Genomic DNA, 22,582 nt, shown 5'->3' on the forward strand with positions numbered 1-22,582 from the left:
ATATCATATTTGGGGGGGAAAAACACTTCATTATTTTCTTCTTTTAACATTTAAGGTTGTGATATGGTCTAAGAGGAAAAAAAAAAAAGACCAGAAAACTGATAAAACCAACAGGAAAATTCAAAGAAATATTCTTTTATCTATTATAGTTAAAAGATATATGTTGGCTTCTTAAAATTTTAATAACTAGTAAAAACCATTTTACGGCTTTTATATTCAGTGTAAATCTACAGATAACACCAAATAAAATCAATTTAATTTAGATTCCTTACAAAAAATTCAGAATAGTAACTAAAATGACACTAAGTATATTTTCAACCAAAGAGAAGGGATCACTGTGAAAAATCTGCTGTATTGGGTTACTAGATGCTATTTAAAATGTATCATCCATACATAAACATTTCAAAACCCTTTAGGATCATATTTTAATAAGATACCTCCAACATAATGCCTATTTAAATGATAAACCATTATATATATGAAATGCATATTTTTGTTAAGTAATAGAAAGTTCCTTGAAAGTATTCCAGAAAGATTAAAAAATTTAACAGTTGTATCTTTACGTAGCAAGACAGGAAATATTTAGAGTTACCTGTAAATCCTAATTTTCCAGCATAATTATCAATCATGTTTTCAATGAAAGCTTAAACTATTTCAAGTAAAAAAATCAGTTGATTCTATGTACTGACAAGTTCATATAATTCTATGAACTAAAAAGAAAGTATTGAAATAATGAACAATTAGGTGGAAAGAGCAAACAAGATCATTAGCATTTTTTTAAATCAGCTTGGTTCTTACAAATGTAAAAGTGATAAAATATTATGCCACAATGTATTTGTTGATTTTCTTTTTTATAGCACCATAAAACATAAATCTACTGTCATCTTGAACACTAATTTAGGCCATTTTAACCACCCTGATATGATTATTTGTGTGAATAGATTATCATTGATGTATTAGAGATATCTTAAGTTTTCTGATTAGTAAGCACAGAACTCCTCCTGTACATAAAATGGCTGTGTTTGTTTTTATTTCTTTGAAAGTGTATATGGGCAAAAAGTATTGACTTTTCTAAAGTAAATCTATTCTTACTTTACTTATGCTTCTACATACCTTTGGGAATGACTACGGTGAAAGAAAATTTATTGTTGTTGTTATCATTATTATTGATTATTAATTAAAGCCCATATATTTGCAGAGCTTTCATGTTCTTATCATTGATCCTTCACACTAAATTTTGTCTATGAAGCAATATTTTATGTAACTATATCTAATATGTAGTTATGATGACATATGAGTTTGCCAACTTCTTTTAGTCTATAATTATAGTACGTACCTAAAAATATAAATTTAACTTCCTTATTAAATTGATTTTTACATAATTTCTAAATTGGTACTAGCTTGTAATACCTGAATAAAGCGGTGTGAACCTAAAATTAAATGGTTAGAGTTTATATAATAATGATCTATTTTACTAGCAATCTCAATATATTTATATCATATTGTACATTCAATAGTTGCTAAAATTAAGGCCTCAGATTATATTGATTATTAGTGCTATTACTAAAATGAAAACAAAGAAAACTCTTCTTAATCACATATGTAAAAGCTGTGGAAGGATGATGTTAAATTAGCTGGTACTAAGTACGTTCCTCCTAGAAAACAACAGAGAGTTCAAAGAAGCCTACTCAACTTGCAAGGTTCCTGAAAAAACTGAATATTCCATCTCTAGAGACATTTCTCAAATCACATTTGATTTTCAATCCTAAATCTGCAATAATACCAAAGCCTTTTCAATGCTGACAAACTCAGAATCAGTACAGATCTTACTGATCAAAAATGGAGGTGAGGGGGATGGAGCCTGGCAAAAATAGATAGGAGGCAAGAGACTGGACGAGTAATGCTTCAGACTCTGACACACGAAAATCCTCTGGGCCTATTTGAGCAGTGATTCATGTATCAGGCAGATCTGCTGCTTTCATGCAAGTCACTGAATCCCACTCTTGTAAATGTAGGAAGCACGCAGGAATCTTCCCATGATAATCTTTCATTTCCAGGTCTGTTGAAATATACGGCCATCATTTTAAAATACAATTATAGGAAGTATTAAAAATAAACTGGGAAATGTGAAAAGGTTATATTGGTAATTTATTAATTTAGGGATAGATTCCTTATTTGATCCCCCTGGTCATAGAAATATGCACTACCAGTCTCTGACTCTGCCTTTGCCACATGTGTGGTGTGTGGTAGCAGGCCACTCCTGGACCTCTGGTGGGTTGCTTGGGGTGGGAAAGAAACTGACCTAATATCGAAAAGTAGCCGAGATTAGAGATTTTGAGTATCAATGTCTTCCCCTGCCTGTTCTATATAATCTTAGCTTTTTTAGAATTAGCTCAAATGCTTACCAGAGAGCCCCATATCCTAAACTAGCACACCACCGCACAGCCGTCAGAGCATTTGTTAATATCTTTATGATAAACACATTTGAATTCTATATTTGGTTGCCCCAGATACAGAATAGCATCAGAATAACACAGCACTCTTCTGGGAACTGTGGCTTTGACTCGTGAACTTGGCCTATTACCTTCTTATAACCATAAAAAAGCCACTACTGGATTCCACAGATGGAAAAACCTATGGCTTTAATTTTTATTTTTCTCAACTATTTTACCCAGTTGTTTTCCCTTTGATTCAAGTACAATGCAGTAGATTTATTCTTCCCTCCAAGACCTCTGAGCTAAAACGAAAATAGGATACTCTGAAAATGTTCAGAAATGGGTGATTCATAATTGTATCTGTCATGGTAAAAGGAAACGAGTTTACTGGGCAAAGCTCTGATAAACATTGGTTCTTGGTAAACCCTAATTTGTTTGTACAAAGTTGGAGAAATAGAGAAACAATGTAATAATAAACAGAATATATCTCCAAAGTCAAACAATGACCCCTTATGCAGATTTTCAGCCTGGGAGAAAATTGTTCAAAAGAGAAAACAAACACGTATTTCATAGAGTATAATATGAGACAAAAGCCAGAGTAAAAGAAATCAATTAACTCTTTGCTGCTCTAAATACCAGTACTCAGATAATTCAAATGAGCCTTAATGCTTTACTTTACCTGGATAAATGCCTTGGAAAGATCAAAAGGGTCCAATCTCAACCTTCTAGGTTTTAAATATTTATAGATTTAGGTAATGGACAGATGAAAGCTGGGCTTCCACGGGTCCACTGAAATGTAAGTTGACATTGATCACAGAACCTACTCACTTCAAAATCATCCCTTTTAGTACCTACCATTGCAACAATGATAACAGGGAAAATGCCACAATATTTTGCAACCCACTGGACATGAACTTAACCCAGGATTTTGCCATTTGGATTGAGGGAGCTTATAAACAGTGAGATCAAATCCATCTCCTTTTGTGTGCTTGGGGGACAGAGTAAACTGGATTGCAGAGAGAAAATGGTGAAGCAGATGAATGTGGGTGTGGATTAAGTTAAGTGCCCAGGTCTGTGATTGTTTTCCAGCTTCAGCGTCTAGTCATCACTAAAGAGTGAGTGGCCTGACTATTCCCTTGTAATGGAGAAAATTTATTTTCTCTTGTAACATTAGTGCCCTGAGTCAAAGTCACTTAAGCAAATATAATTTTTTATGTGTCTGTTAACTTTTAGTCTTATTCATATAACCATACCTGTATCAGAGTGTATTACAGTAGGTTTTTACTTTTATGAGAGTATTAAATAGAGTTTTCCAGAGAAACACAAACAATATAAAAAATGTGTGTGTAAATTCATAGTCTCATTCTCTATATACATAATGGGAGAAAGAAGGTTTATTAGGCATTGGCCACTGGCTCATGCACTTGTGGAGGCTGAGAATTCAAATGATCTGCCTGCATCTACCAGTTGAGAACAAAGTCCATGGTATAATTCAGTCCGAGTCCAAAGGCCCAAGATTTGGGGCTGCTGCTGATGTAAACCCCAGTCTGAGTCCAAATGCTTAAGAACCAGGAGCCCCATTATCTGAGGCATGTGAAAATGCATGTTTCAGCTCGGGGGAAAAAAGAGCATTTCCCTTTCCTCCACTTTTTTGTTCTATCAAGGCCTCAACAGATTGGATAAAGCTCTCCCACACCAAGGAGAGTGAGTTTCTTTACCTGTTTACCAATTCATATGCTAATCTCTTCCAGAAACGTTTTCACAGACATACGCAAGAATGATGTTTTACCAGCTCTCAGGGCATTCTTTACCCAATATCATGTGTTGACACATGATATTAGCAATCACAATTAGTATTCCAATATTAGGTTGCTAGTATTGTTGGAAAGAGACTTGGTAAAGAATGTCAACTGAATTATGCTCAGCATCTTTCTAAGAAATCCTGGTTTGGAGAAATGAAATCATTATATATATAAGATATATATATATATAATATATTTAGATAGATTTATATATTTAGATAGATTTATATATATATAAATCTATCTCTCTATATATAATATAGATAATATTTCAACATTTTTCTGAATTTCCAAAGAATTTAAAATAAGGGAATTCACAATTTATCAGAGAAGAGCAACACAAAGAAAGTTACCACAGTAACTCTTCCCCAATTAAAAAAAAAAAAAAGACTTAATTCAATGAGTACAGAACATACTAAAAAAAGAAAAGGGCTGACTTTAGTCAACATATCTGGAGACCCTAAAGAGTTAGGATTCTTCAGTCAATAAAATAACAAATACTCGTATCATTGTATTTAATGTATTATATGGTAGAATACATCTATAACCATAAACCACTAGAGAGGAAGAACAACAAAATGAGATTTGTAACAGAAGTAGGACAAATAGTGACCCTCAAAGATACATAGTTCTAATTCTTGGAAACTGAAGTAATTGTTATTCAGGAACTTTGCAACTGTTATTAAATTAAGGATTTGAGATTAGAAGATTATCCTGGATTACCTGGGCAGGGCCTAAATGCAATTGCATGTGTACTTATAAGGGAAGCAGAGGAAGATTCGAAACCAACAAGTGGAGGAGAAGCCATGAATCATGAAGCCAAGACTGGAATTACGTAGCCACAAACCAAGGAATGCCAGCAGCCACAAGGAGATAAAAGAGGCAAAGAACAGATTCTTCCCCAGCACAGAGCCTCTGAAGAAGGGTTAGCCCTGTGAAAGCCTTGATTTCAACCCAACAAAACTTCTCTGGGACTCTGGCCTCCAGAAATGTGAAAGAATAAAAAAATATCTCTTGTTTTAAGCCACCTGATTTATGATCATTTGTAACCACAGTCATAGGAAATTAATACAGTAACTACTTATCACTCATAACTGATAATTCTCTTTCAATAATCTAAGACTTACTCCACAAGTCTTGTGCACTGGGTGCTATGCTATGCCCAAGGCTATAATGCTGTGCCAAACATAAGCCGCCCCTCCCCTGCCAGAGCTTCTGGGCCAGTGCAAATCAGGTAACGAAGGTACCTTATTCAAAACATGAACTGCACCATTTAGAAGCAGGAGGACTGAAAGCTCTGAGTTTTTCCACCAAGTCATTGCTTATGCTGTTGTGCAGGGCTGAAATGTCGAACCAGGCTTATCCATAATATTATAACCGAGGGTATTTATTGGTTGCCTGCTTTGCCAACAGTGTTTTACATGTTTTATGTTCCAATTCTACTCCAAACCTTCAACCCAGATACTATTATTCTTATTTTACAGCAAATGATAAAATGATAAAATATTTACAGTTGGTTTCACTTTACTACCATTATAAAAGGACACAGACTGCAGGTAGAAAATAAGCATAATGTAAACCAACATAAAATTTAGAAAGTATTTTTATAAAATAGTTATTATTAAAATTAAAATTCCAGAAACATTATAGTTCTGCCCTCATTAAAAAAAAAAAAATTCTGGCAATGCCTTGGGTGGATCAGTCAATTAAGCGCCTGACTTGTGATTTCAACTCAGGTCATGATCTCAGGGTCATGAGATTAAGCCCCAAGATAGGTGTCGGGCTCCATGCTCAGTGGGGAGTCTGCTTGAGATCTCTCCCTCTGTCCCATCCCTGGGCTCTCTCTCCCTCTCTAAAATAAATAAATATATATTTTAAAAAATTCCAAATATGCTCTTAAGATTTTGATATATTCAGTCATCATAGTTGTGAGTCCAAAATTAAGTTCCAGAATAGCCAAAGATACCCGTGTTGATGCTGTAAGAAAATAGCGTGGTGCTGATAAATTATGATTGGATAATGTCAGGATAATTATTAAATAACTATTTTGGTAATAAGCAAATATAGGCTAGAAATTAAATTCAGTTAATCACAAGTCCTCAGAACAATATGCTAAAGTATTTCAGCTTAATATGCTATTTTAGCTAAGTTTAGGCAATAGTCTGGAGGGTTTTCTCTTTTGTTAATATAATTTCAAAGGAACAATATATTATTTAAATGTGGATTACAATGTGGTATATTTTACATGCCACATGCCTTCAAGAATAGAACAAATGAATACCAGCTAGCTCTTCATACATTATTTGGAAGTGTATACACATTATTGCCATGGGTATGTGAAGTGGGAGGGGTATTCACAAAAACAGGTATCCGTTTTGATGGTTAGAACAATGCTATGAGGTTAAGGATAAGATTTTCTCTAAAATGCAAATGGTTAGCAAGGAAATTCATCATAAGTTTATGGTGATGATTAGGTGAAAGTGCTCTAAATTCATGCCTGGACCATGTCAAGAGCTTAAGACATAATTGAAAGTATTAGGTTATATAAAATTATAGTTTAGGTTTTTTGTAAGAGAAAGTATTATCTGATATTAATAACCAACATATGAATCACCCAGTGTGATTTCAGACAGTACTTACTTTGGTTTAGAGTGTTCTCTAATGGACCATTTGGTGTGTTCAAATGCTGAGAGTTTTTAAATTAGTTGAATCAAGTTTAAAACCTAGCTGCACCTTATACCAGGTGGGTAATCCTGGTGATTTTTTTTTTAAACTTTTCTCATTATCAGTGAGATCATCTTATCCATGTTGTGGACTGTCTCTATTACACAGAAACAAAGAGGGGGTTAAGTTACAAAATGTAGGGCCAATGGAGTAACCTAGTAGTTCAGTAAGTGATAGCTATTAATAAGTAATAATAATAATTAACAGTGATAAAACATCTAATCTTTAGTAGAAATGCCATATACTTATTTGTTAAATGAATAAGGATATATTTATTTTTTTTATCATCAAAGAATATTTTTATTGTGTGGCTGGGTAAGTGAAACTCTGAGTATTTAGATTTACCTGAAGTCACACAGCTTTATAAAGGAAGACTTTAGACTAAATTCTTGGCCTTCTGATACCATATCTGCTACTGTTTATGATCTATTTTGCTCTAATTATTTATCTATTTATTTATTTATTTTTGTTTCACGTTTTGTGTGTGTGTGTTTGTGTTCCAAGATTCATTGTTTAACCTTTAAAACTAAACAGGGTACAATTTTCAGCCAGCCAAGAATATGGTTTATGCATTGTACTTTATATTTCCCACAACAGAGATCACCACAAGAGGCTCATATGAGATTCTGACAAGCACTTACTAAGATGCCTGGGTGGCTCAGTGGTTTGGGCTGCTGCCTTTGGCTCAGATCATGATCTCAGGGTCCTGGAATCAAGCCCTACATTATGCTCCCTGCTCAGCAGAGAGCCTGCTTCTCTCTTTCAAGCTCCCTCTGTGCTCTCTCTCGCTCTCTCTCTCAAATAAATAAGTAAAATCTTTAAAAAATAAATAAATAAAATTTTAAAAATGCTTTTTACTCCAAGCTTTTCTATGTCATCTGACAAGTGGGCACACCACTTCATAATCACCCCACAGATCACAGAGTTGCAGGAGACCATACAGGTGAAGTCCCCTAGTCTTCAATCTCAATCAGTGCAGAAAATCAACCTGCAAAATTTCTAACTTAACAATTAGCAACTTTCTGGTTGAACGTTTTCATAATTAGGGACTACCACCTCTCAGTTTGTTCCTTTTTTAAAGAGAAAGTTCTAGTTTTGAAAGACTGTTAATATGTTTGGCAAAAATTTTATTCCTTCTAACTACTTTCCTTTGACCAAAACATACCATTTTGTGCATTTTTATTTTACGGGAGTTACCACATTGCATTAAGCATTTTCTTCTTCCATGTCTTTCCTTACTACCGGACTTAGAACACTTTAAGGTAAGAACCATGTCACAGCTCCAGTTTTGTTCCCAAAGCATATGACGTACCTGACATGCAATAGATATTTAATAATTTTGTTGAATTACTGAACACAACATTCTTCTTTTGAAGCCACATAAAAGTTATGCATAACTCATTGTTTTGCATGACAGATATCAAATTATCATAAATCACTTTTATTGTTTCTCTTTCAAAATAGCATTTTCAACTTCTTCTAATGTATGATTTCAACATCTATTTCAACTAGTATTCTTGCCATATCCCTTACTTTTATTATTCAGGCTTCATTTTGAGTGACACCAAAAAATTTTAATAAAAGTGGATCAAGGAATATTTATTGAATGAACTGAGAATGGCCACCTTGGTTCGATGAACCTTAGCTGTTTTATTTCCAGGAAATGCAAGCTTATTGAAATTTTGTCTTATTTGTAATATTAGCAACATGACGATGATTTAGGAAAATAATGAAACTTTTCTTGAAACAAACCAACAAAAGAACAAAAACCCTCAACATTTTTCTCTATTAGGCTAAATATCTAAATATCTTTATGGCAGCAAAGAAAAAATAGGAGTGAATACATACTGTTCAATTTTGATATGTTTTCCTTTCCTGTTATTAACTCCATTAATAGCATAAAGAGTAGGAATAAGAAAAATAATACCTGACAGACTATAAGTATGACTAAATAAATTAATATTTGTAAAAAGTACTTGGCAAACTATATACAAAAGTAATAACAAGCAATAAAATCCACCAAATACTCATGCATAGCACAGCCACAAGAGCATGTCATATACATGAAGTTGAGCTCTTTCCACTTAAGTGATTAGATAAAATTGTTTTCATTTACATACTCATCTATTTAATATATACCTACTAATAGATACTTTTCCTATAAATCTTTCCATGAGTTTGTTTTAACATTGTTAAAATAGTAATGAAGGCATAAAATACTTTTTTACTCCATAATATGCTCCTAAAATAGAATACATAGTTTCTTATAAAAGAGAATGTTGATTATAATATGAACATTAATAGAGTACTAAAATCCTTCACAATGTTTTAATAAACAGAATTCATAAATGTGTGAAAATTATATATAAATACACATGTACATAGATATGTATGTATACATATATGTATGTATACACACACATATACATACGTATACACCATGGGGTTTATTCCAGGTATGCAACATTAGTTCAACATTGGAAAACTGATCAATGTAATCTATTTTATTAACAGAAGAAAAATTTATTAAAGAAGAAAAATCACATGACTATATTGATACATAAAAATGTAAATGACAAAATTCAACATTTATTCACAATAAAAACTCTCTGAAAAATAGGAATAGAGCAGAACTTCCTCAATTAATAAACTCATCCACCAAAAAAATCCACCATTAATATTTTAAATGGTGAAAGAGTGAATGCTTTCCTACGAAGATTGATAATATGACAATTTGTCCTTTCTTACCACTCTCATTCAAAGGAGGTAGATGTTCTACGATGATAAGGCAAGAAGAGGAAACAAAAGGGATACAGATCAGAAAGAAAGAAAGAAACAGTCATTATTTGCAGATAACCTGATGGCCAACACAGAAACAACAACAAAAAATCAGCCGTATTTGTATACACTGGTAATGAAAACATGGATACTGATATTAGTAATATAACTTCATCTACAATTACCCAGAAAATGAAATACTTATGGGCACATCTAACAATACATACAGGACTTCTATCCTGGAAACTGGAAAACGTTGATGAAAAAATTAAAGATCTAAATAAATAGGGAAACATAGGTGTTTCCTGAATTTTAAGACCCAACAGAGTAAAGATGTCGATTCTTTCCAAATTGTTAACAGGTGTATATAATTCCTGTCAAAGTCCCAGCAAGATTACTTTCTAGCCCTAGATATGATGATTCTAAAATACAAGCTGTTTAGAAATTGAAGAGAATGAGAATGAGAGCGTTTGGCAGAATATTATAATGTGTAAGTATTTGAAGTGTTACTCTCTGGAAGAGGGAGCAAATGTGTTCTCAATATCCACATGATATGGAAGTTGACGTCATAAAAAATGTACATGTAAAATTATGTTAGGTTAAAATAAAAATATTGTTCCTATGACAGTCTGTGAGTTTAATTTTTTATTTTTTTATAAACATATATTTTTATCCCCAGGTGGGTAGGAGAAGAATAAATGAAACAAGGTGGGATTGGGAGGGAGACAAACTATAAGTGACTCTTAATCTCACAAAACAAACTGAGGGTTGCTGGGGGGAGGGGGTTTGGGAGAAGGGGGTGGGATTATGGACATTGTGGAGGGTATGTGCTTTGGTGAGTGCTGTGAAGTGTGTAAACCTGGTGATTCACAGACAGTCTGTGAGTTTAAAGACAGGGCGGACTTCCCCATCAAAGGGGAAGTTCAACTGTATGCCACCTTGGTAGGAGAACGACAAAGAGAATTTGAGCATCAAATCGAGAGGTAGACTAAAGGTGAATAACAGCATATAAAATTACAATGATATAAAAATATTCACAGTGGGGAGGAAAAGTAGACCAATTTAATTCTTAGGCCACTTCCTACCCAGACATAGCATTTTTTTTTTTTTCATGATTTCAGATAAAAAAAAGATGTGTTATCCCTTCTTTAGAACTGGACAATTTGAGATTTAGATGAAATAAGTACATAAATTGCTGTCACTTAAACCATGAAAGGAAACATTATAAAATAATCATGATTGCTCCATTATGACTGAGTTCTCAGCAAACTGTTATATACACAAAATGAACACCAAACATTTTTTTTTTCCCAAGTTGTGTTTTCTTCATCCCATTTGAACCAGCAGAAAGAGTTTATATCTACTTGTCTTTCATGGCCAGTACTTCTCATGGGCTTTTCAGTGGGATGTTGGTGCTATCTGTTCACAGTATGGCTGGCTTCCCACATACCTTATGCAATAATATATATTTTCTTATCATTTCTTTTGATATCATCCTTTATGGCTACCTAACTAGTCTTTATGCACATTCTTATATTATTAAGTTTCTTAGGAAATATATTTATAAACAGATTAATAAAAGTATAATAATTATTGCAGTTCTTGCCTAGGTATCTAATGGGTTAATAATAATTTGAAAATTATAATAATTTATTATTATAAATTATTATTATATATAATTATATTATTATTATAATAATTATTATAATTATATAATATATATAATTATATATTATATTATTATTATATATAATATAATTTTATTATCATATAAGTATATATATTATAATATATTATATATTATATTATATATATTATATAATATAATTATTATTATATTATTATTATTATTTGAAAAATTGTACCCTATTTATATTTTTTCCTCAAGAGGCCTTATTTTTGGACATTCTGCTAACTTGTATTCCATTTAAAACTCTAAAAACTCATCTTCTAGAAATGTGGCTCTACAAGAAATATTTTTAAGGCAATATACATATTGCTAAATTAGGATAGGGATAATTGAGAATAAAAGGTAATCTCAGTGCCACAACTGCTATGAATTACGCGGCATAAAAATCAGTAGGCACATGGGAGAAATAAAGACAAGTACCATTAATTGACACAGTTACAGTAAGGAAGTTAACCTCAATTCTCCATTGTAATATAATCATCCATAACATTTTGAGGAAGAACCTTCACAACTATACATTGCATTTGTTAATTTTTTCCTTTTAAGAATATTTTAGCATTTCCAAAAAAGTACCATTTTCATTTAATAACATTAAAACAATTCACTGTAATTCTTGATTGTTCCTATCAAATACTCAAACCTCTTATAACTTTACAGAAGCGAAAATAGAGAAAAATTTCAACTTTCACTTTCCAAATATTCTCTCCCAGGTTGCTCTCCACCCACTACACCTCTCCAAATAAACCTTAGAGGGGTTTAAAAACTAAAAAAGAAAGAAAGAAAGAAGAGAAAGAAAAAGAAAAAGAAAAAAGAAAACCTACATGGAATTTATTGTTCATTTAGGTGCCTAGCAAAACGCAAACTGAATTCTTCTGTTCAGATATTATTTCACTGCCAATTGTTTATCTATCATACACACTTAAAAGCAGAACGATGTATAGTACCTCTCTTTTTGCTCCATAACTAACCTTATATTCATCTATTGAAACAATACCCTCAACCCTAAGCCATCAGTCCGACATTAATAAGCATTCATATCTAACTCAGTCTTCAAAATGTCTTCACGCACTGCCCCAACTGTGTTTCGAAAACTCAGGCTTTATGTTTTGGACTCTCAGATTGTATTTAAAACAAGGAAGGGTATTTAAAAGGGTCCTGTCAGCTTGTCTGGTCTTACTGCTGATTTGCCTTAAAATTGCTGTAATCGAAAAGGAAACCGTTAGATGAACCATGACCCTCCCATCTTCTTGCAATTTATGAGGGAGAAATGAAAATTGTGTAACAAATTACTTCCATCCTAGAAAGTAGCAAACATTTAACCTAGTCTTTGTCTAGGTAAGAGACTGTGTTTGTATACTGAAAACTGTCATCCTGCATCTTTCTGAAAAAGTTAATAATCTAATCATTCCTGCTCAGTTTTCTCTTTACTTAGTATTCACATATTATCAGATAGAATTTCTTTCTGGAAAAATAATACAATTCACAAATTTATAGGCAAAAATAACCAGATTCATAATCCTGTATCTCGATATAGTCATGTATTTTATCCAAAAAGAGTTGGCTCTACCTTTCATGGGTTTTTTTAAATAAATAATAAGTTACATAAAATACATAGATTAATTGCCAAGGAAATTGTGACTCCAAAGATGGATTCCATGCATTTTTAAGGAAGGAGGGAAGGACAACAAATAAAAATAAGCTGAAATCACAAATTCTGATTATGTAGAAAGGGAGAAAATAAAGATGGGAAGGGAGAGGAAGAGGAAGAAGACAGGGGAAGGAAGAAGGGAGAATAGAAAGTTAGAGAAATCAGAGAAATAAGTATTCGTACTCAGAGAAAAATCAAGCCCTGATGTGTTTTCTTTTCTAAGCCCCGCAGAAGCCTGGGGTCCATCAGGAGTCAGCAACTCCACATCTTCAGTCTCGGCAGAGCTTAGATAGAAAGTTGACATAGACAAGAAGCATTAACTCAACCACATCTTATGTTTCACCCTCTAGGCGACCAGCCCCCAGTTGGGGCTTGGTCATCTGTTAATTTGATTCATTTAAACTATTACCTAATTTCCTTAATTGTTTCTTAAGAATGGACCAAAGTTTCTTTGGGGACAAATTTTCTGAAGTCTTCCCCCAACCCCGACAGAAAGCAACAACAAAAGCGTGCTTAATACTTAGCAAAGACAGCTGAATGAAATGATATGCAGAGGGTGTTTTCTAGGCCTTACAGATTATCCGTTCCTACTGTTTTGGTTCCAACTGTTTGATTATCACTGCTTCTGCTTACTCACACATAATGGCAGTATTAAACACTAAGGAAGGTTATAAGAAACATCCCTAGATAACTCAGTGAATAAAGAAATACTGTTGAGGAGTGAGTTTAAATATATTAATCTAAATTCTTATCATGACCCATGGGAAAAACATGTTCTCCAGAATCAATACCAGGAATAGTTGTACTTTTCCTAGGTAAAAATTTTCATCCTCTGGATTCTGAGAATGACATAACTTTTTATATTTTTCAATGTATTTTGGATACTACAAACACTAAACCAAACTGATATCTTACCATATGCACCTATTTTGGGTAATAATCCCAGTACTGGTCTCAATAATTCAATATTGAGCTAATTTTTGTGGTTGCCAAGCCTATTATATAGCATAGTTGAATATAAATTGGAGAAAATAAAGGCATTGATTAGAGAAAGCAGAAAGGGAAGGTGAATATGAGATATTTTGGCTGAATGATTCTGGCCTAATCAGGTTCTCAGCTTTTTTTGTTTATTTTTTTTAAATATCTATTTATTTATTTTAGAAAGAGAGAGAGAGCATGCGAGCAGGGGGAGGGGTAGACGGTGGGGGAAAGAGAGAATCGTTAAGCAGAATCCCCACTGATGGTATAGCCAGATGCAGGGCTCAATCCCAGAACCCCAACATCATGACCTGAGCTGAAATCAGGAGTGAGCCATTTAACCAACTGAGCCTCACAGGTATACCATGTTCTCACTTTTTAAAACTAATTTTTATTCTGACCCATTTTTAAACCAGTTTTAGAGAATCAAAATATGCTTTTACGTCAGTTAGAAATGTGTAGGGCTGAAACTAACAAAACGTTATATAAACATGGACTTTCAAAAAATAAGCAATTTCTTTTTCTTATACAATATCAAGTCCAGGGTTATCTGGTAAACTATTTGAGGAAGACTTAACGTTGTAGAATCATTTGTCTTCCTGACTGGCAATTTTTAGGAGGTATCAGAATAACTACTTGATTCCAGGTATGAAATCTGTTTGTTGTTGTTGTTTTTTTTTTTTTTTTTTTAGGCAGAAGAAAAAAACAAAGATTAAAAAAAGATGCCTTCTATAGCGACTTCTTTCTAGTGATCATTAAGAACAGGGCCATAAAGCCACATTGAAGTAAAATAAGCTGGAAAATAAGGTATTTTGAATGTGAATCTCCATGAAGATAAAGGAGAAGAGGACTAGACTGGGTACTGAATGTGTAAAAAAAAAAAAAAAAAAAGTTTTACTATTATATGATTATAAGACACTTGTTATTTGGATGATTCTTGACAAACGACATTTTTAAGTCTTATTTTTTTCCTATCTATAAAAGGGTGATAATGTCTACTTTGAATAATTCTTGTGACTATTAAATGAAATTGAATATTTGAAGGTGCCTGGTATATAATGTCACCTCAATAAATGTATTCGAACAGAGACTGAGACTATTCATTTAAAAATAAAATAAGCCAAAATTAGAGAGGGAGACCAACCATAAGAGACTCTTAACCACAGGAAGCAAAGTAATGGTCGCTAGAGGAGAGGTGGGTGGGGCGAATGAGGTAACCGGGCATTAAGGAGGGCGTTTTGACGTAATGAGCACTGAGATAACTGAACTCTACATCTGAAACTAATGATACACTATATGTTGGCTAATTGAACTTAAATAAAATAAAATAAAATAAAATAAAATAAATAGACAATTTTAAAGAATAATTTCTAAAGCAAAAAAATCGATAAAAAGTGTAGTCCAAAATACAAGTAATATTCTATGCCATGTACAAAACTAAGTAATTTACACATTTCATGTGTTGTCTGTAATTTAAGAATTTAACATACTATAGTGTTATTTTCTGGATAATATGACTAATACATAATAAACTAAAAAATATTTATTTCATAAGACTTTAAAAAATCAAGAAAAACACAAATTCATATTTGGGGATTTTCTGTTAACATTTAGGGAGTTGAATATAACAATAACATAATATTCCCTTTTTCCATTGTTATAGCTTCATTTCAGAAATTGTAGAAAGCTGTGCCATGTCCCTCTGGGAAGAGAAGAAATTCTAAATAGCACATCATGACACAGTGTTTCAGAAAAGAAAAATCGGTTCCTGAAAATATATCATGAAATCAATATATTTCCACAAGCGACCAGCTTAATCACCCAACCCTCCAGTCAAAAGAATTCCAATTGAAATGCTGTACTGCCTTTCTGTCTTCAACACTCAGTCTGCTCAACAATACATTGACCATTTTATAGAAGTGAGTAGATCTGGAGAGCTACGCATTGACTTGAAAGGAAAGCATTGCAAGTCTAGCCAGAAGGCTGCATTGCCTGCGCTTAGAAGTAATCAATAAAAAAAAAAATTGTATTCATAGTTCTATCTATTTATTTCTGTCAGATGTATTATGGTGATCCTTAACATTTGAAGAGTGGCATAAATATAACAAGAATAAATTTTCTACCAGATAATGGTGCTATCTGACTTCACACATGTATGCACAAAAACCCTCAAAAGTGGCAATTTTGTTTTTTGTCAAAAATAAAAAAGAAATCTTTTTCTCCTAGAATAGATGCCAAGAAAACACCATGCATCTTAGAGGGAGATAATACGTATAAGAAATATTTAAAGTTCTCTTTCAAATAGCTCTTGCTCAAGATTTCTTTCACTGTGTTCTAAGAAACTACATATTAGAAACAGAAAATACCATTTCCCCACTTTTCTTTCTCAGAAAAACAGGTGAAAAAAAGGATGATAATAGCATAGCTGAAAGTAAACTATCACAATTTGCTATGCACTCTGTAAAGCAGAATTCCCCTCATCGTGTCATTCTTTCTGTGAGAGATGCATTCCCAACTCTTCCAAATGACACACAAACAAACAAAAAACTCAACCTGTTCTCATTTCTGAAATTGGTTCAGAACTATCACCTCGCTAGTTTAGGAGGAAGGCTCCCCTCTAGGATAGTGACGTATGGTCCACAGTGTCCTCTATTTGGATCCAGCCGATACAGAAAATGATTAAGCCAATGACTCTTGTTTCTTGATCAGAGTTGTGCTTCTTCACTCTGTCATACTCCTTGTCATCGCATACTGCTACCCAGCTGAATCTATTTATTATTCTATTTTAAATTAAGCCACAAAGTTTGTAGTCTCTAACTCAATGTAAATAATATGTAAATAATTATGTAAATAATAATTTATGCTTTCAGCAATTCTTTGCATTTGGTTTATATTTAGTTTATACATTTTATTGGAGAGTTAACTCTTCATTTTTAATTCGTAACATCTTTTCACCAAATTAATGTGGACAAGTCCTTCAGCAAAAAACATGAAGCACTACTTTTATTACAAATATCAGTTCTGACATTCCCCCAGCTTCTGACCTTGGGCAAATTACCCATCCTCTCTCTGTGTCTTATTCTCTTCAACAATAAAAGTGGAAATAATGATAGCATCAGCTTTATATGAGATAATACTTGTTGAAAATAAGACAACAGGCCCTAAATTGAGTAGTTTATGTTAAGACCCATGTCACCAAACTGAGATCTAACTTGGGGTCTCTTAGAAATGGAATCTTAAGCCAGTCAATCAGAAATCACTTGATCAACATTAGGTAAGTATTGGCCTGATAAACACTGCCACCCTCTATAGGGAAAGTATCCTTGAAATAACCAACTCACTTTCTACCTGGTACAACTTCCTTGTTCCTGCTTCCTTCTGCCTACCAAATCTCTTGCCTTGTATAGTCATCTGGCTCTCCTATCTATCTGCTAGATTGGATGCTGCCTGATTTTGAATTGCTGAATAAAACCAATAAGATTTACTCAGTAAAATTTACTCAGTTGTATTTTGCTTCCTAATATATTATATATCATCATTTTTGAAATACTATGTCAGAATAGTTCTTATTAGGAGAGCATGGTTTTTAAAATTTTATTCTTACCATCAGAAGGGAAAAGAGTAGGAATCCTCCTCAAGAGAGTTCATATCTCAGAACTCTTTGCATCTGGTATAAGAGATGTATGAAGAGTTACAAACTAGATGAACTAGATGAACAATCAAGACTGGTTCAAGAGATGTTCAGGGATGAAATGATGATGCACTTTAGCAAATTTGGTTTTGAGCCTACATGCAAAGAATATTGACCAATGGATTTAAGTAGAGATTGATATGATCATTTGTGTGTTGACAAAGATTTCTTAGATGTGTACAAGACTAAAGACAGGAATGTTAATTCTTAAACCATTGCAACATAGATAATAATACAGATAAGATAATTAAATTATTTCCAGAGGCACAGGGAACAGGGTGAAAGATGATATTTTACAAGACTACTTGGATATAAGACATGAAGGAGGCACAGAAATCTTGGGATAAATGTCTCCATGACCTGGTAGAACTTTGTATCAGAAGTTCAGATTTGGGAAACAAATCTGAATCAGATTGTGGGAGCTGCTGAGATCTTCCAGAAAGAATATATAGACTGAAACGAGAAGGCCAAATGACAGTGCTAAGAGGAAGCATCATGACTCTATCTCTATTATTATTCATTTGTTCAATCCACAGACCAAGCTGAATAGGGATAAATAGTAAATAAAAATTAATCAATAAATGAATTGTTTGATACGTCTGCTAATAAGCTAAAAGAAAAGCTCCCATACTAGATGTTTATAGGACTATCTGCTTAACTTAGTCTTTTCTTTGAAGATCTCAGCTCACTTCCTAACAACAGGGGTGCTGCTGGGATACCACTCACCCTGCTTCTTAAGTTAGAGCTGGCTGGTCCAGAAAGATCATCTGACATGAAACACTTACTTTAGTGCCAGGCATACTTTAAGTGTTCAATTTATGATTCTGTAGGAATTCAGGAAAATCAATAAAAAATAAAACTACTGGTAACCAAACTTGGTATCAAGATCAGTCATTAAAAGTAGAAATTATGGGGCGCCTGGGTGGCTCAGTGGGTTAAGCCTCTGCCTTCGGCTCGGGTCATGTTCTCAGGGTCCTGGGATCAAGTCCCACATCAGGTTCTCTGCTCAGCAGGGAGCCTGCTTTCTCCTCTCCTCTGCCTGCCTCTCTGCCTACTTGTGATCTCTGTCTGTCAGATGGATAAATAAAATCGTTAAAAAAAAAAAGTAGAAATTATAAGGATAAGCGATACTGCCAGAGAGCAAGCCATTTGTAGATTTGGGACTTAGAATGCATGATGGAGGAAGAGAGGGTTACAGGAACAGAGGACCACTTCTAAGCACTCTTTACCCAAAAAAGAGGAGAATGGTGCTGAGGAAAAATCAAGACAAAGTCTGGACTTCTCAAAAAAACTGCTGTGAGTGGTACCTGGATGGCTCAGTCAGTTAAGCATCTGCCTTCTGCTCAGGTCATGATCCCAGAGTTCTGGGATTGAGTCCCACGTCGGGCTCTCTGCGGGGAGAGACTGCATCTCCCTCTCACTCTCCTGTGCACTCTCTCTCTCTCTTTCTTTCTCTAATAAATAAATAAATAATCTTAAAAAAATAAAAAACTTGTGTGGTGCAAGTTCTGAAATATAGCATGTGAAAACTGCTTCATCAAAAATAATGGAAATAGTTTCTGTTTAGGATACAAAGTTTTCAAGCAATGGTAAATTAACCAATTAACAAACCAAAAAGATAGATGAGCCACCACAGATCAGCCTTCAGAAAGCACAAGAAAACTTGGATGATCAGAAGAAATTAGAAAGATGAATTCAGCTAAAAGAAAGTTAAGCTAAGAATTTTATAACAAATGTCATATATATGCATATGCAAATGTATAACCATACATATTTGATATAGGTGTGATTAAATATTAAAAATATTTGAGAATTATTAAACTAGCCAACAAAATATTTTCTTTGATAAAATTATTCAAAGACTGCAGAAAGCTTATATATTATTTTCTTTTTTTAGTGGTTATTTAGTATTTTCTCTTTCTAAAATTATATTTTTCTGTTAGTTATACAATCATCTTGCTTTTGATGTTTAGAAATATTGTATTCAATGTAATACAAAACATCTCAAGTGAAATAATAAAAAAAACAAAATATTGGTATTTATATTTATTAAACATTCCAAGGAGAAAACATAAACCTATTTCAAAAAAAATTAATTAGTAGAATTCTCTGAGTCTTAGAGTAAGTCATCTTTTCTAGATGTCAGATGTAGAAGCTGTAAGCTTTTTTTTTTTTCATGATTCTTCATGGGAGAAGTACTTAATATTTGCAACATAAGCCCCCCAAAATCTTCCATGTGAGTCCAGTACACATACAATCAAGAGAAATGCCAACTGTCAAGGTAAATTCAATGTGCTGCACTTTTAGATTTATTCTCTTTGTATCCCTACAGAAAGATTGAAACCTTGTATGGGTATTAGAAATTATATTTACCAGAAAAATAGTTTTGAATAGTAAATAGATGCCATCCATCTGTTCTGCTTGGCTTTTCTGTGTGGGTAAATAAAACGCATATAGGAAAAGAATTTACCAGAAAGCAGTTGAGAATGCTAGATGGAGGCAAAGATGAGGAAATCGATGACAGTAATAAATCTTGTAATAGCATGTGTGTCCTAGAGAGTAGCACTCTCTTTGGGCAATGTGAAGGCAATGGGGGAGGTGGGGAGAATGATGAATATACAGATGTGAGAGGTCAGATGAAATTTATTTCATATATTTTCATGTCTGATGCCTGACAAATAACTGTCTCAATGAAATAAAAGTTGAGCAGAAGAAAATAAATAAGTGTTATGAAATGGTAATTTACATACCTAATGTAAAATCAGATTTTAATAATAATTTTCATGTAAATTGAAAATCATCGTCTGCTACTTAAAAACAATCAGGGCTGCAAAATACTCCTATTGGAGAGTTCTATGCTAGACAAGTCCATGAAGGTTAATGGTGCCCCTAGAAACTGGCACTAATCACATGGCCCTGAAGACACTGTTTATCCCCAGTAGCTTATATTTAATACTAGAATGATGAAAGACCACTTGGGAACGGATGGAAATCATTACCTGACATTAAAAATACTCAACAGGTATACTTTTGTGGAAGCAAAATTTAATATATTTAACAAGTTATAAATTTTATTTGTTAAAGAGTCAAAGGATAACAAGACCTTTGAATGATATAACTTGGAATTTTAAGAGTGTACTCTCTATTTCAGTGATACCAGAATACATTGTTTAAAGTTAGAAACCCAATATGAGTTTTCCTTTAAGCAGTGATAACATGCTTGCTCTCTATATAAAACAATCCATCTCTATTGATCTTTTGCCTTAATATTCTCTAAATCCAATCTCCAAACGCACTAAAGCACAACTTTCATATTACAAGGTATGCAGAACTTCACTAGGTCTAAGATATTTTTTCTCCTTCTATTTTGACACACATGTACACGCACATGTGCACAAATTAGACACAGATTGTCATTCTCATCATTTCTCTTCCCCAGAATTTTCAATATATAAAAATTGAACTGACCACCAACCTGAGTGATTTAAGTACTTTTATTAGTAAATTGTGGGTATTTAACAAAATTATTGTAGCAATTCATAAAGAAAATAAAGCTGTCAGAGGACATACATCATTCTAATATGACACCATTGAAAAAGAAGATGGGTTAGCTTGTTTTGTCTTGGGGAGTTAAAAGGGTAAGTTAATTTATGCTGACAAAGAAAAATCAATAGTACATTGTGCACAGAAGAAGAATCAATCATCATTTCTATAGCCTCTATATTCATTATGACATGAATTTATTGAGGAAAACATTGCATTCGAATATGAATTGAGTTTGCCTCAAAAGTCACTAAGCTCATCAAAAGCATAATCAAGGCCCTTGCTATCAGAATCTTTCAGTGACCCCCAATTTTAAGATAGCAACCTGCACACAGTGAATAGTGAATGCGTGTATTTGGCTGACTTCAACAGCATTTTGAGAATCATAAATCTTGTTCTTCAAATGCCACAATAATAGACATTTCCTTCTGGTGTATCTTCACACATTAATTCTAATTTTATCAAGGGTTCTCTGCAAAATAGCTCAAGCATACCAAGCTCTTAAGCTTATTCTTGCTATTTGCAGGAAAATGTAAGTGCAGGCTTTGGTGCCCATTCACCATTTTTGTTTTCTTTATGCTTTTGTTTTGCAGTCATCCTTTCTCTGAAATAATTTCCTACCTCTGTCGTAGAACTTACTAATCAGAAACGTTTCACTTTCTTAAAAGCACATTTTAAGTATTTTTCTTCTAATCAAACTGATATATTAGTAAGTAAATAAATAAAAGTGGCATAACGTGAGGATACAATTCCTGAGGTGGACAGAGTTTTTCAGGAATCAAATATACCCAGAACAAAAGCTTTCTGAAGAAAAAGGATATATATTTTATGTGCTTTATATATCTTTTGTGTGACTTTCCTTTCCTGGGTCATACACAAAAGTGGAGAAATCAGAGATTCCAGTTAAAGTCCACAATCTCCTTGCTCACGCTGAAGGTACAGTTCCTTGGTTCCAGCAAGTTCTCCTTTGGCTTTATAGAGCTAATATCCATTTGGATATTGATTGGGTGCATAAGAAACTTCCATAGGCTTTTCCTTCCTTATTAAATAAGTCCTGTGGTAACAAATTAAACTGAGCTAACCACCACCCCCCCTGCAACAATGTCTTTCTGAGCTGCCTTCTCCAAAGTTAATATGACTTAAACGCCAACTCACCACCACTTCTGAGTGCCGTTCTGGCTCTCTGATACCAATAGATCACCACTGCACCAGTCCAGTTACCACCGAGATAGTTTTAGTAACTGTCTCCACTGATTTGAAGAATGCTGTGCTGCCATGTGGGAAACTGGCTTC

Source organism: Mustela lutreola, chromosome 6, assembly GCF_030435805.1.
Source record: "Mustela lutreola isolate mMusLut2 chromosome 6, mMusLut2.pri, whole genome shotgun sequence".
Lineage (NCBI taxonomy): Eukaryota > Metazoa > Chordata > Mammalia > Carnivora > Mustelidae > Mustela > Mustela lutreola.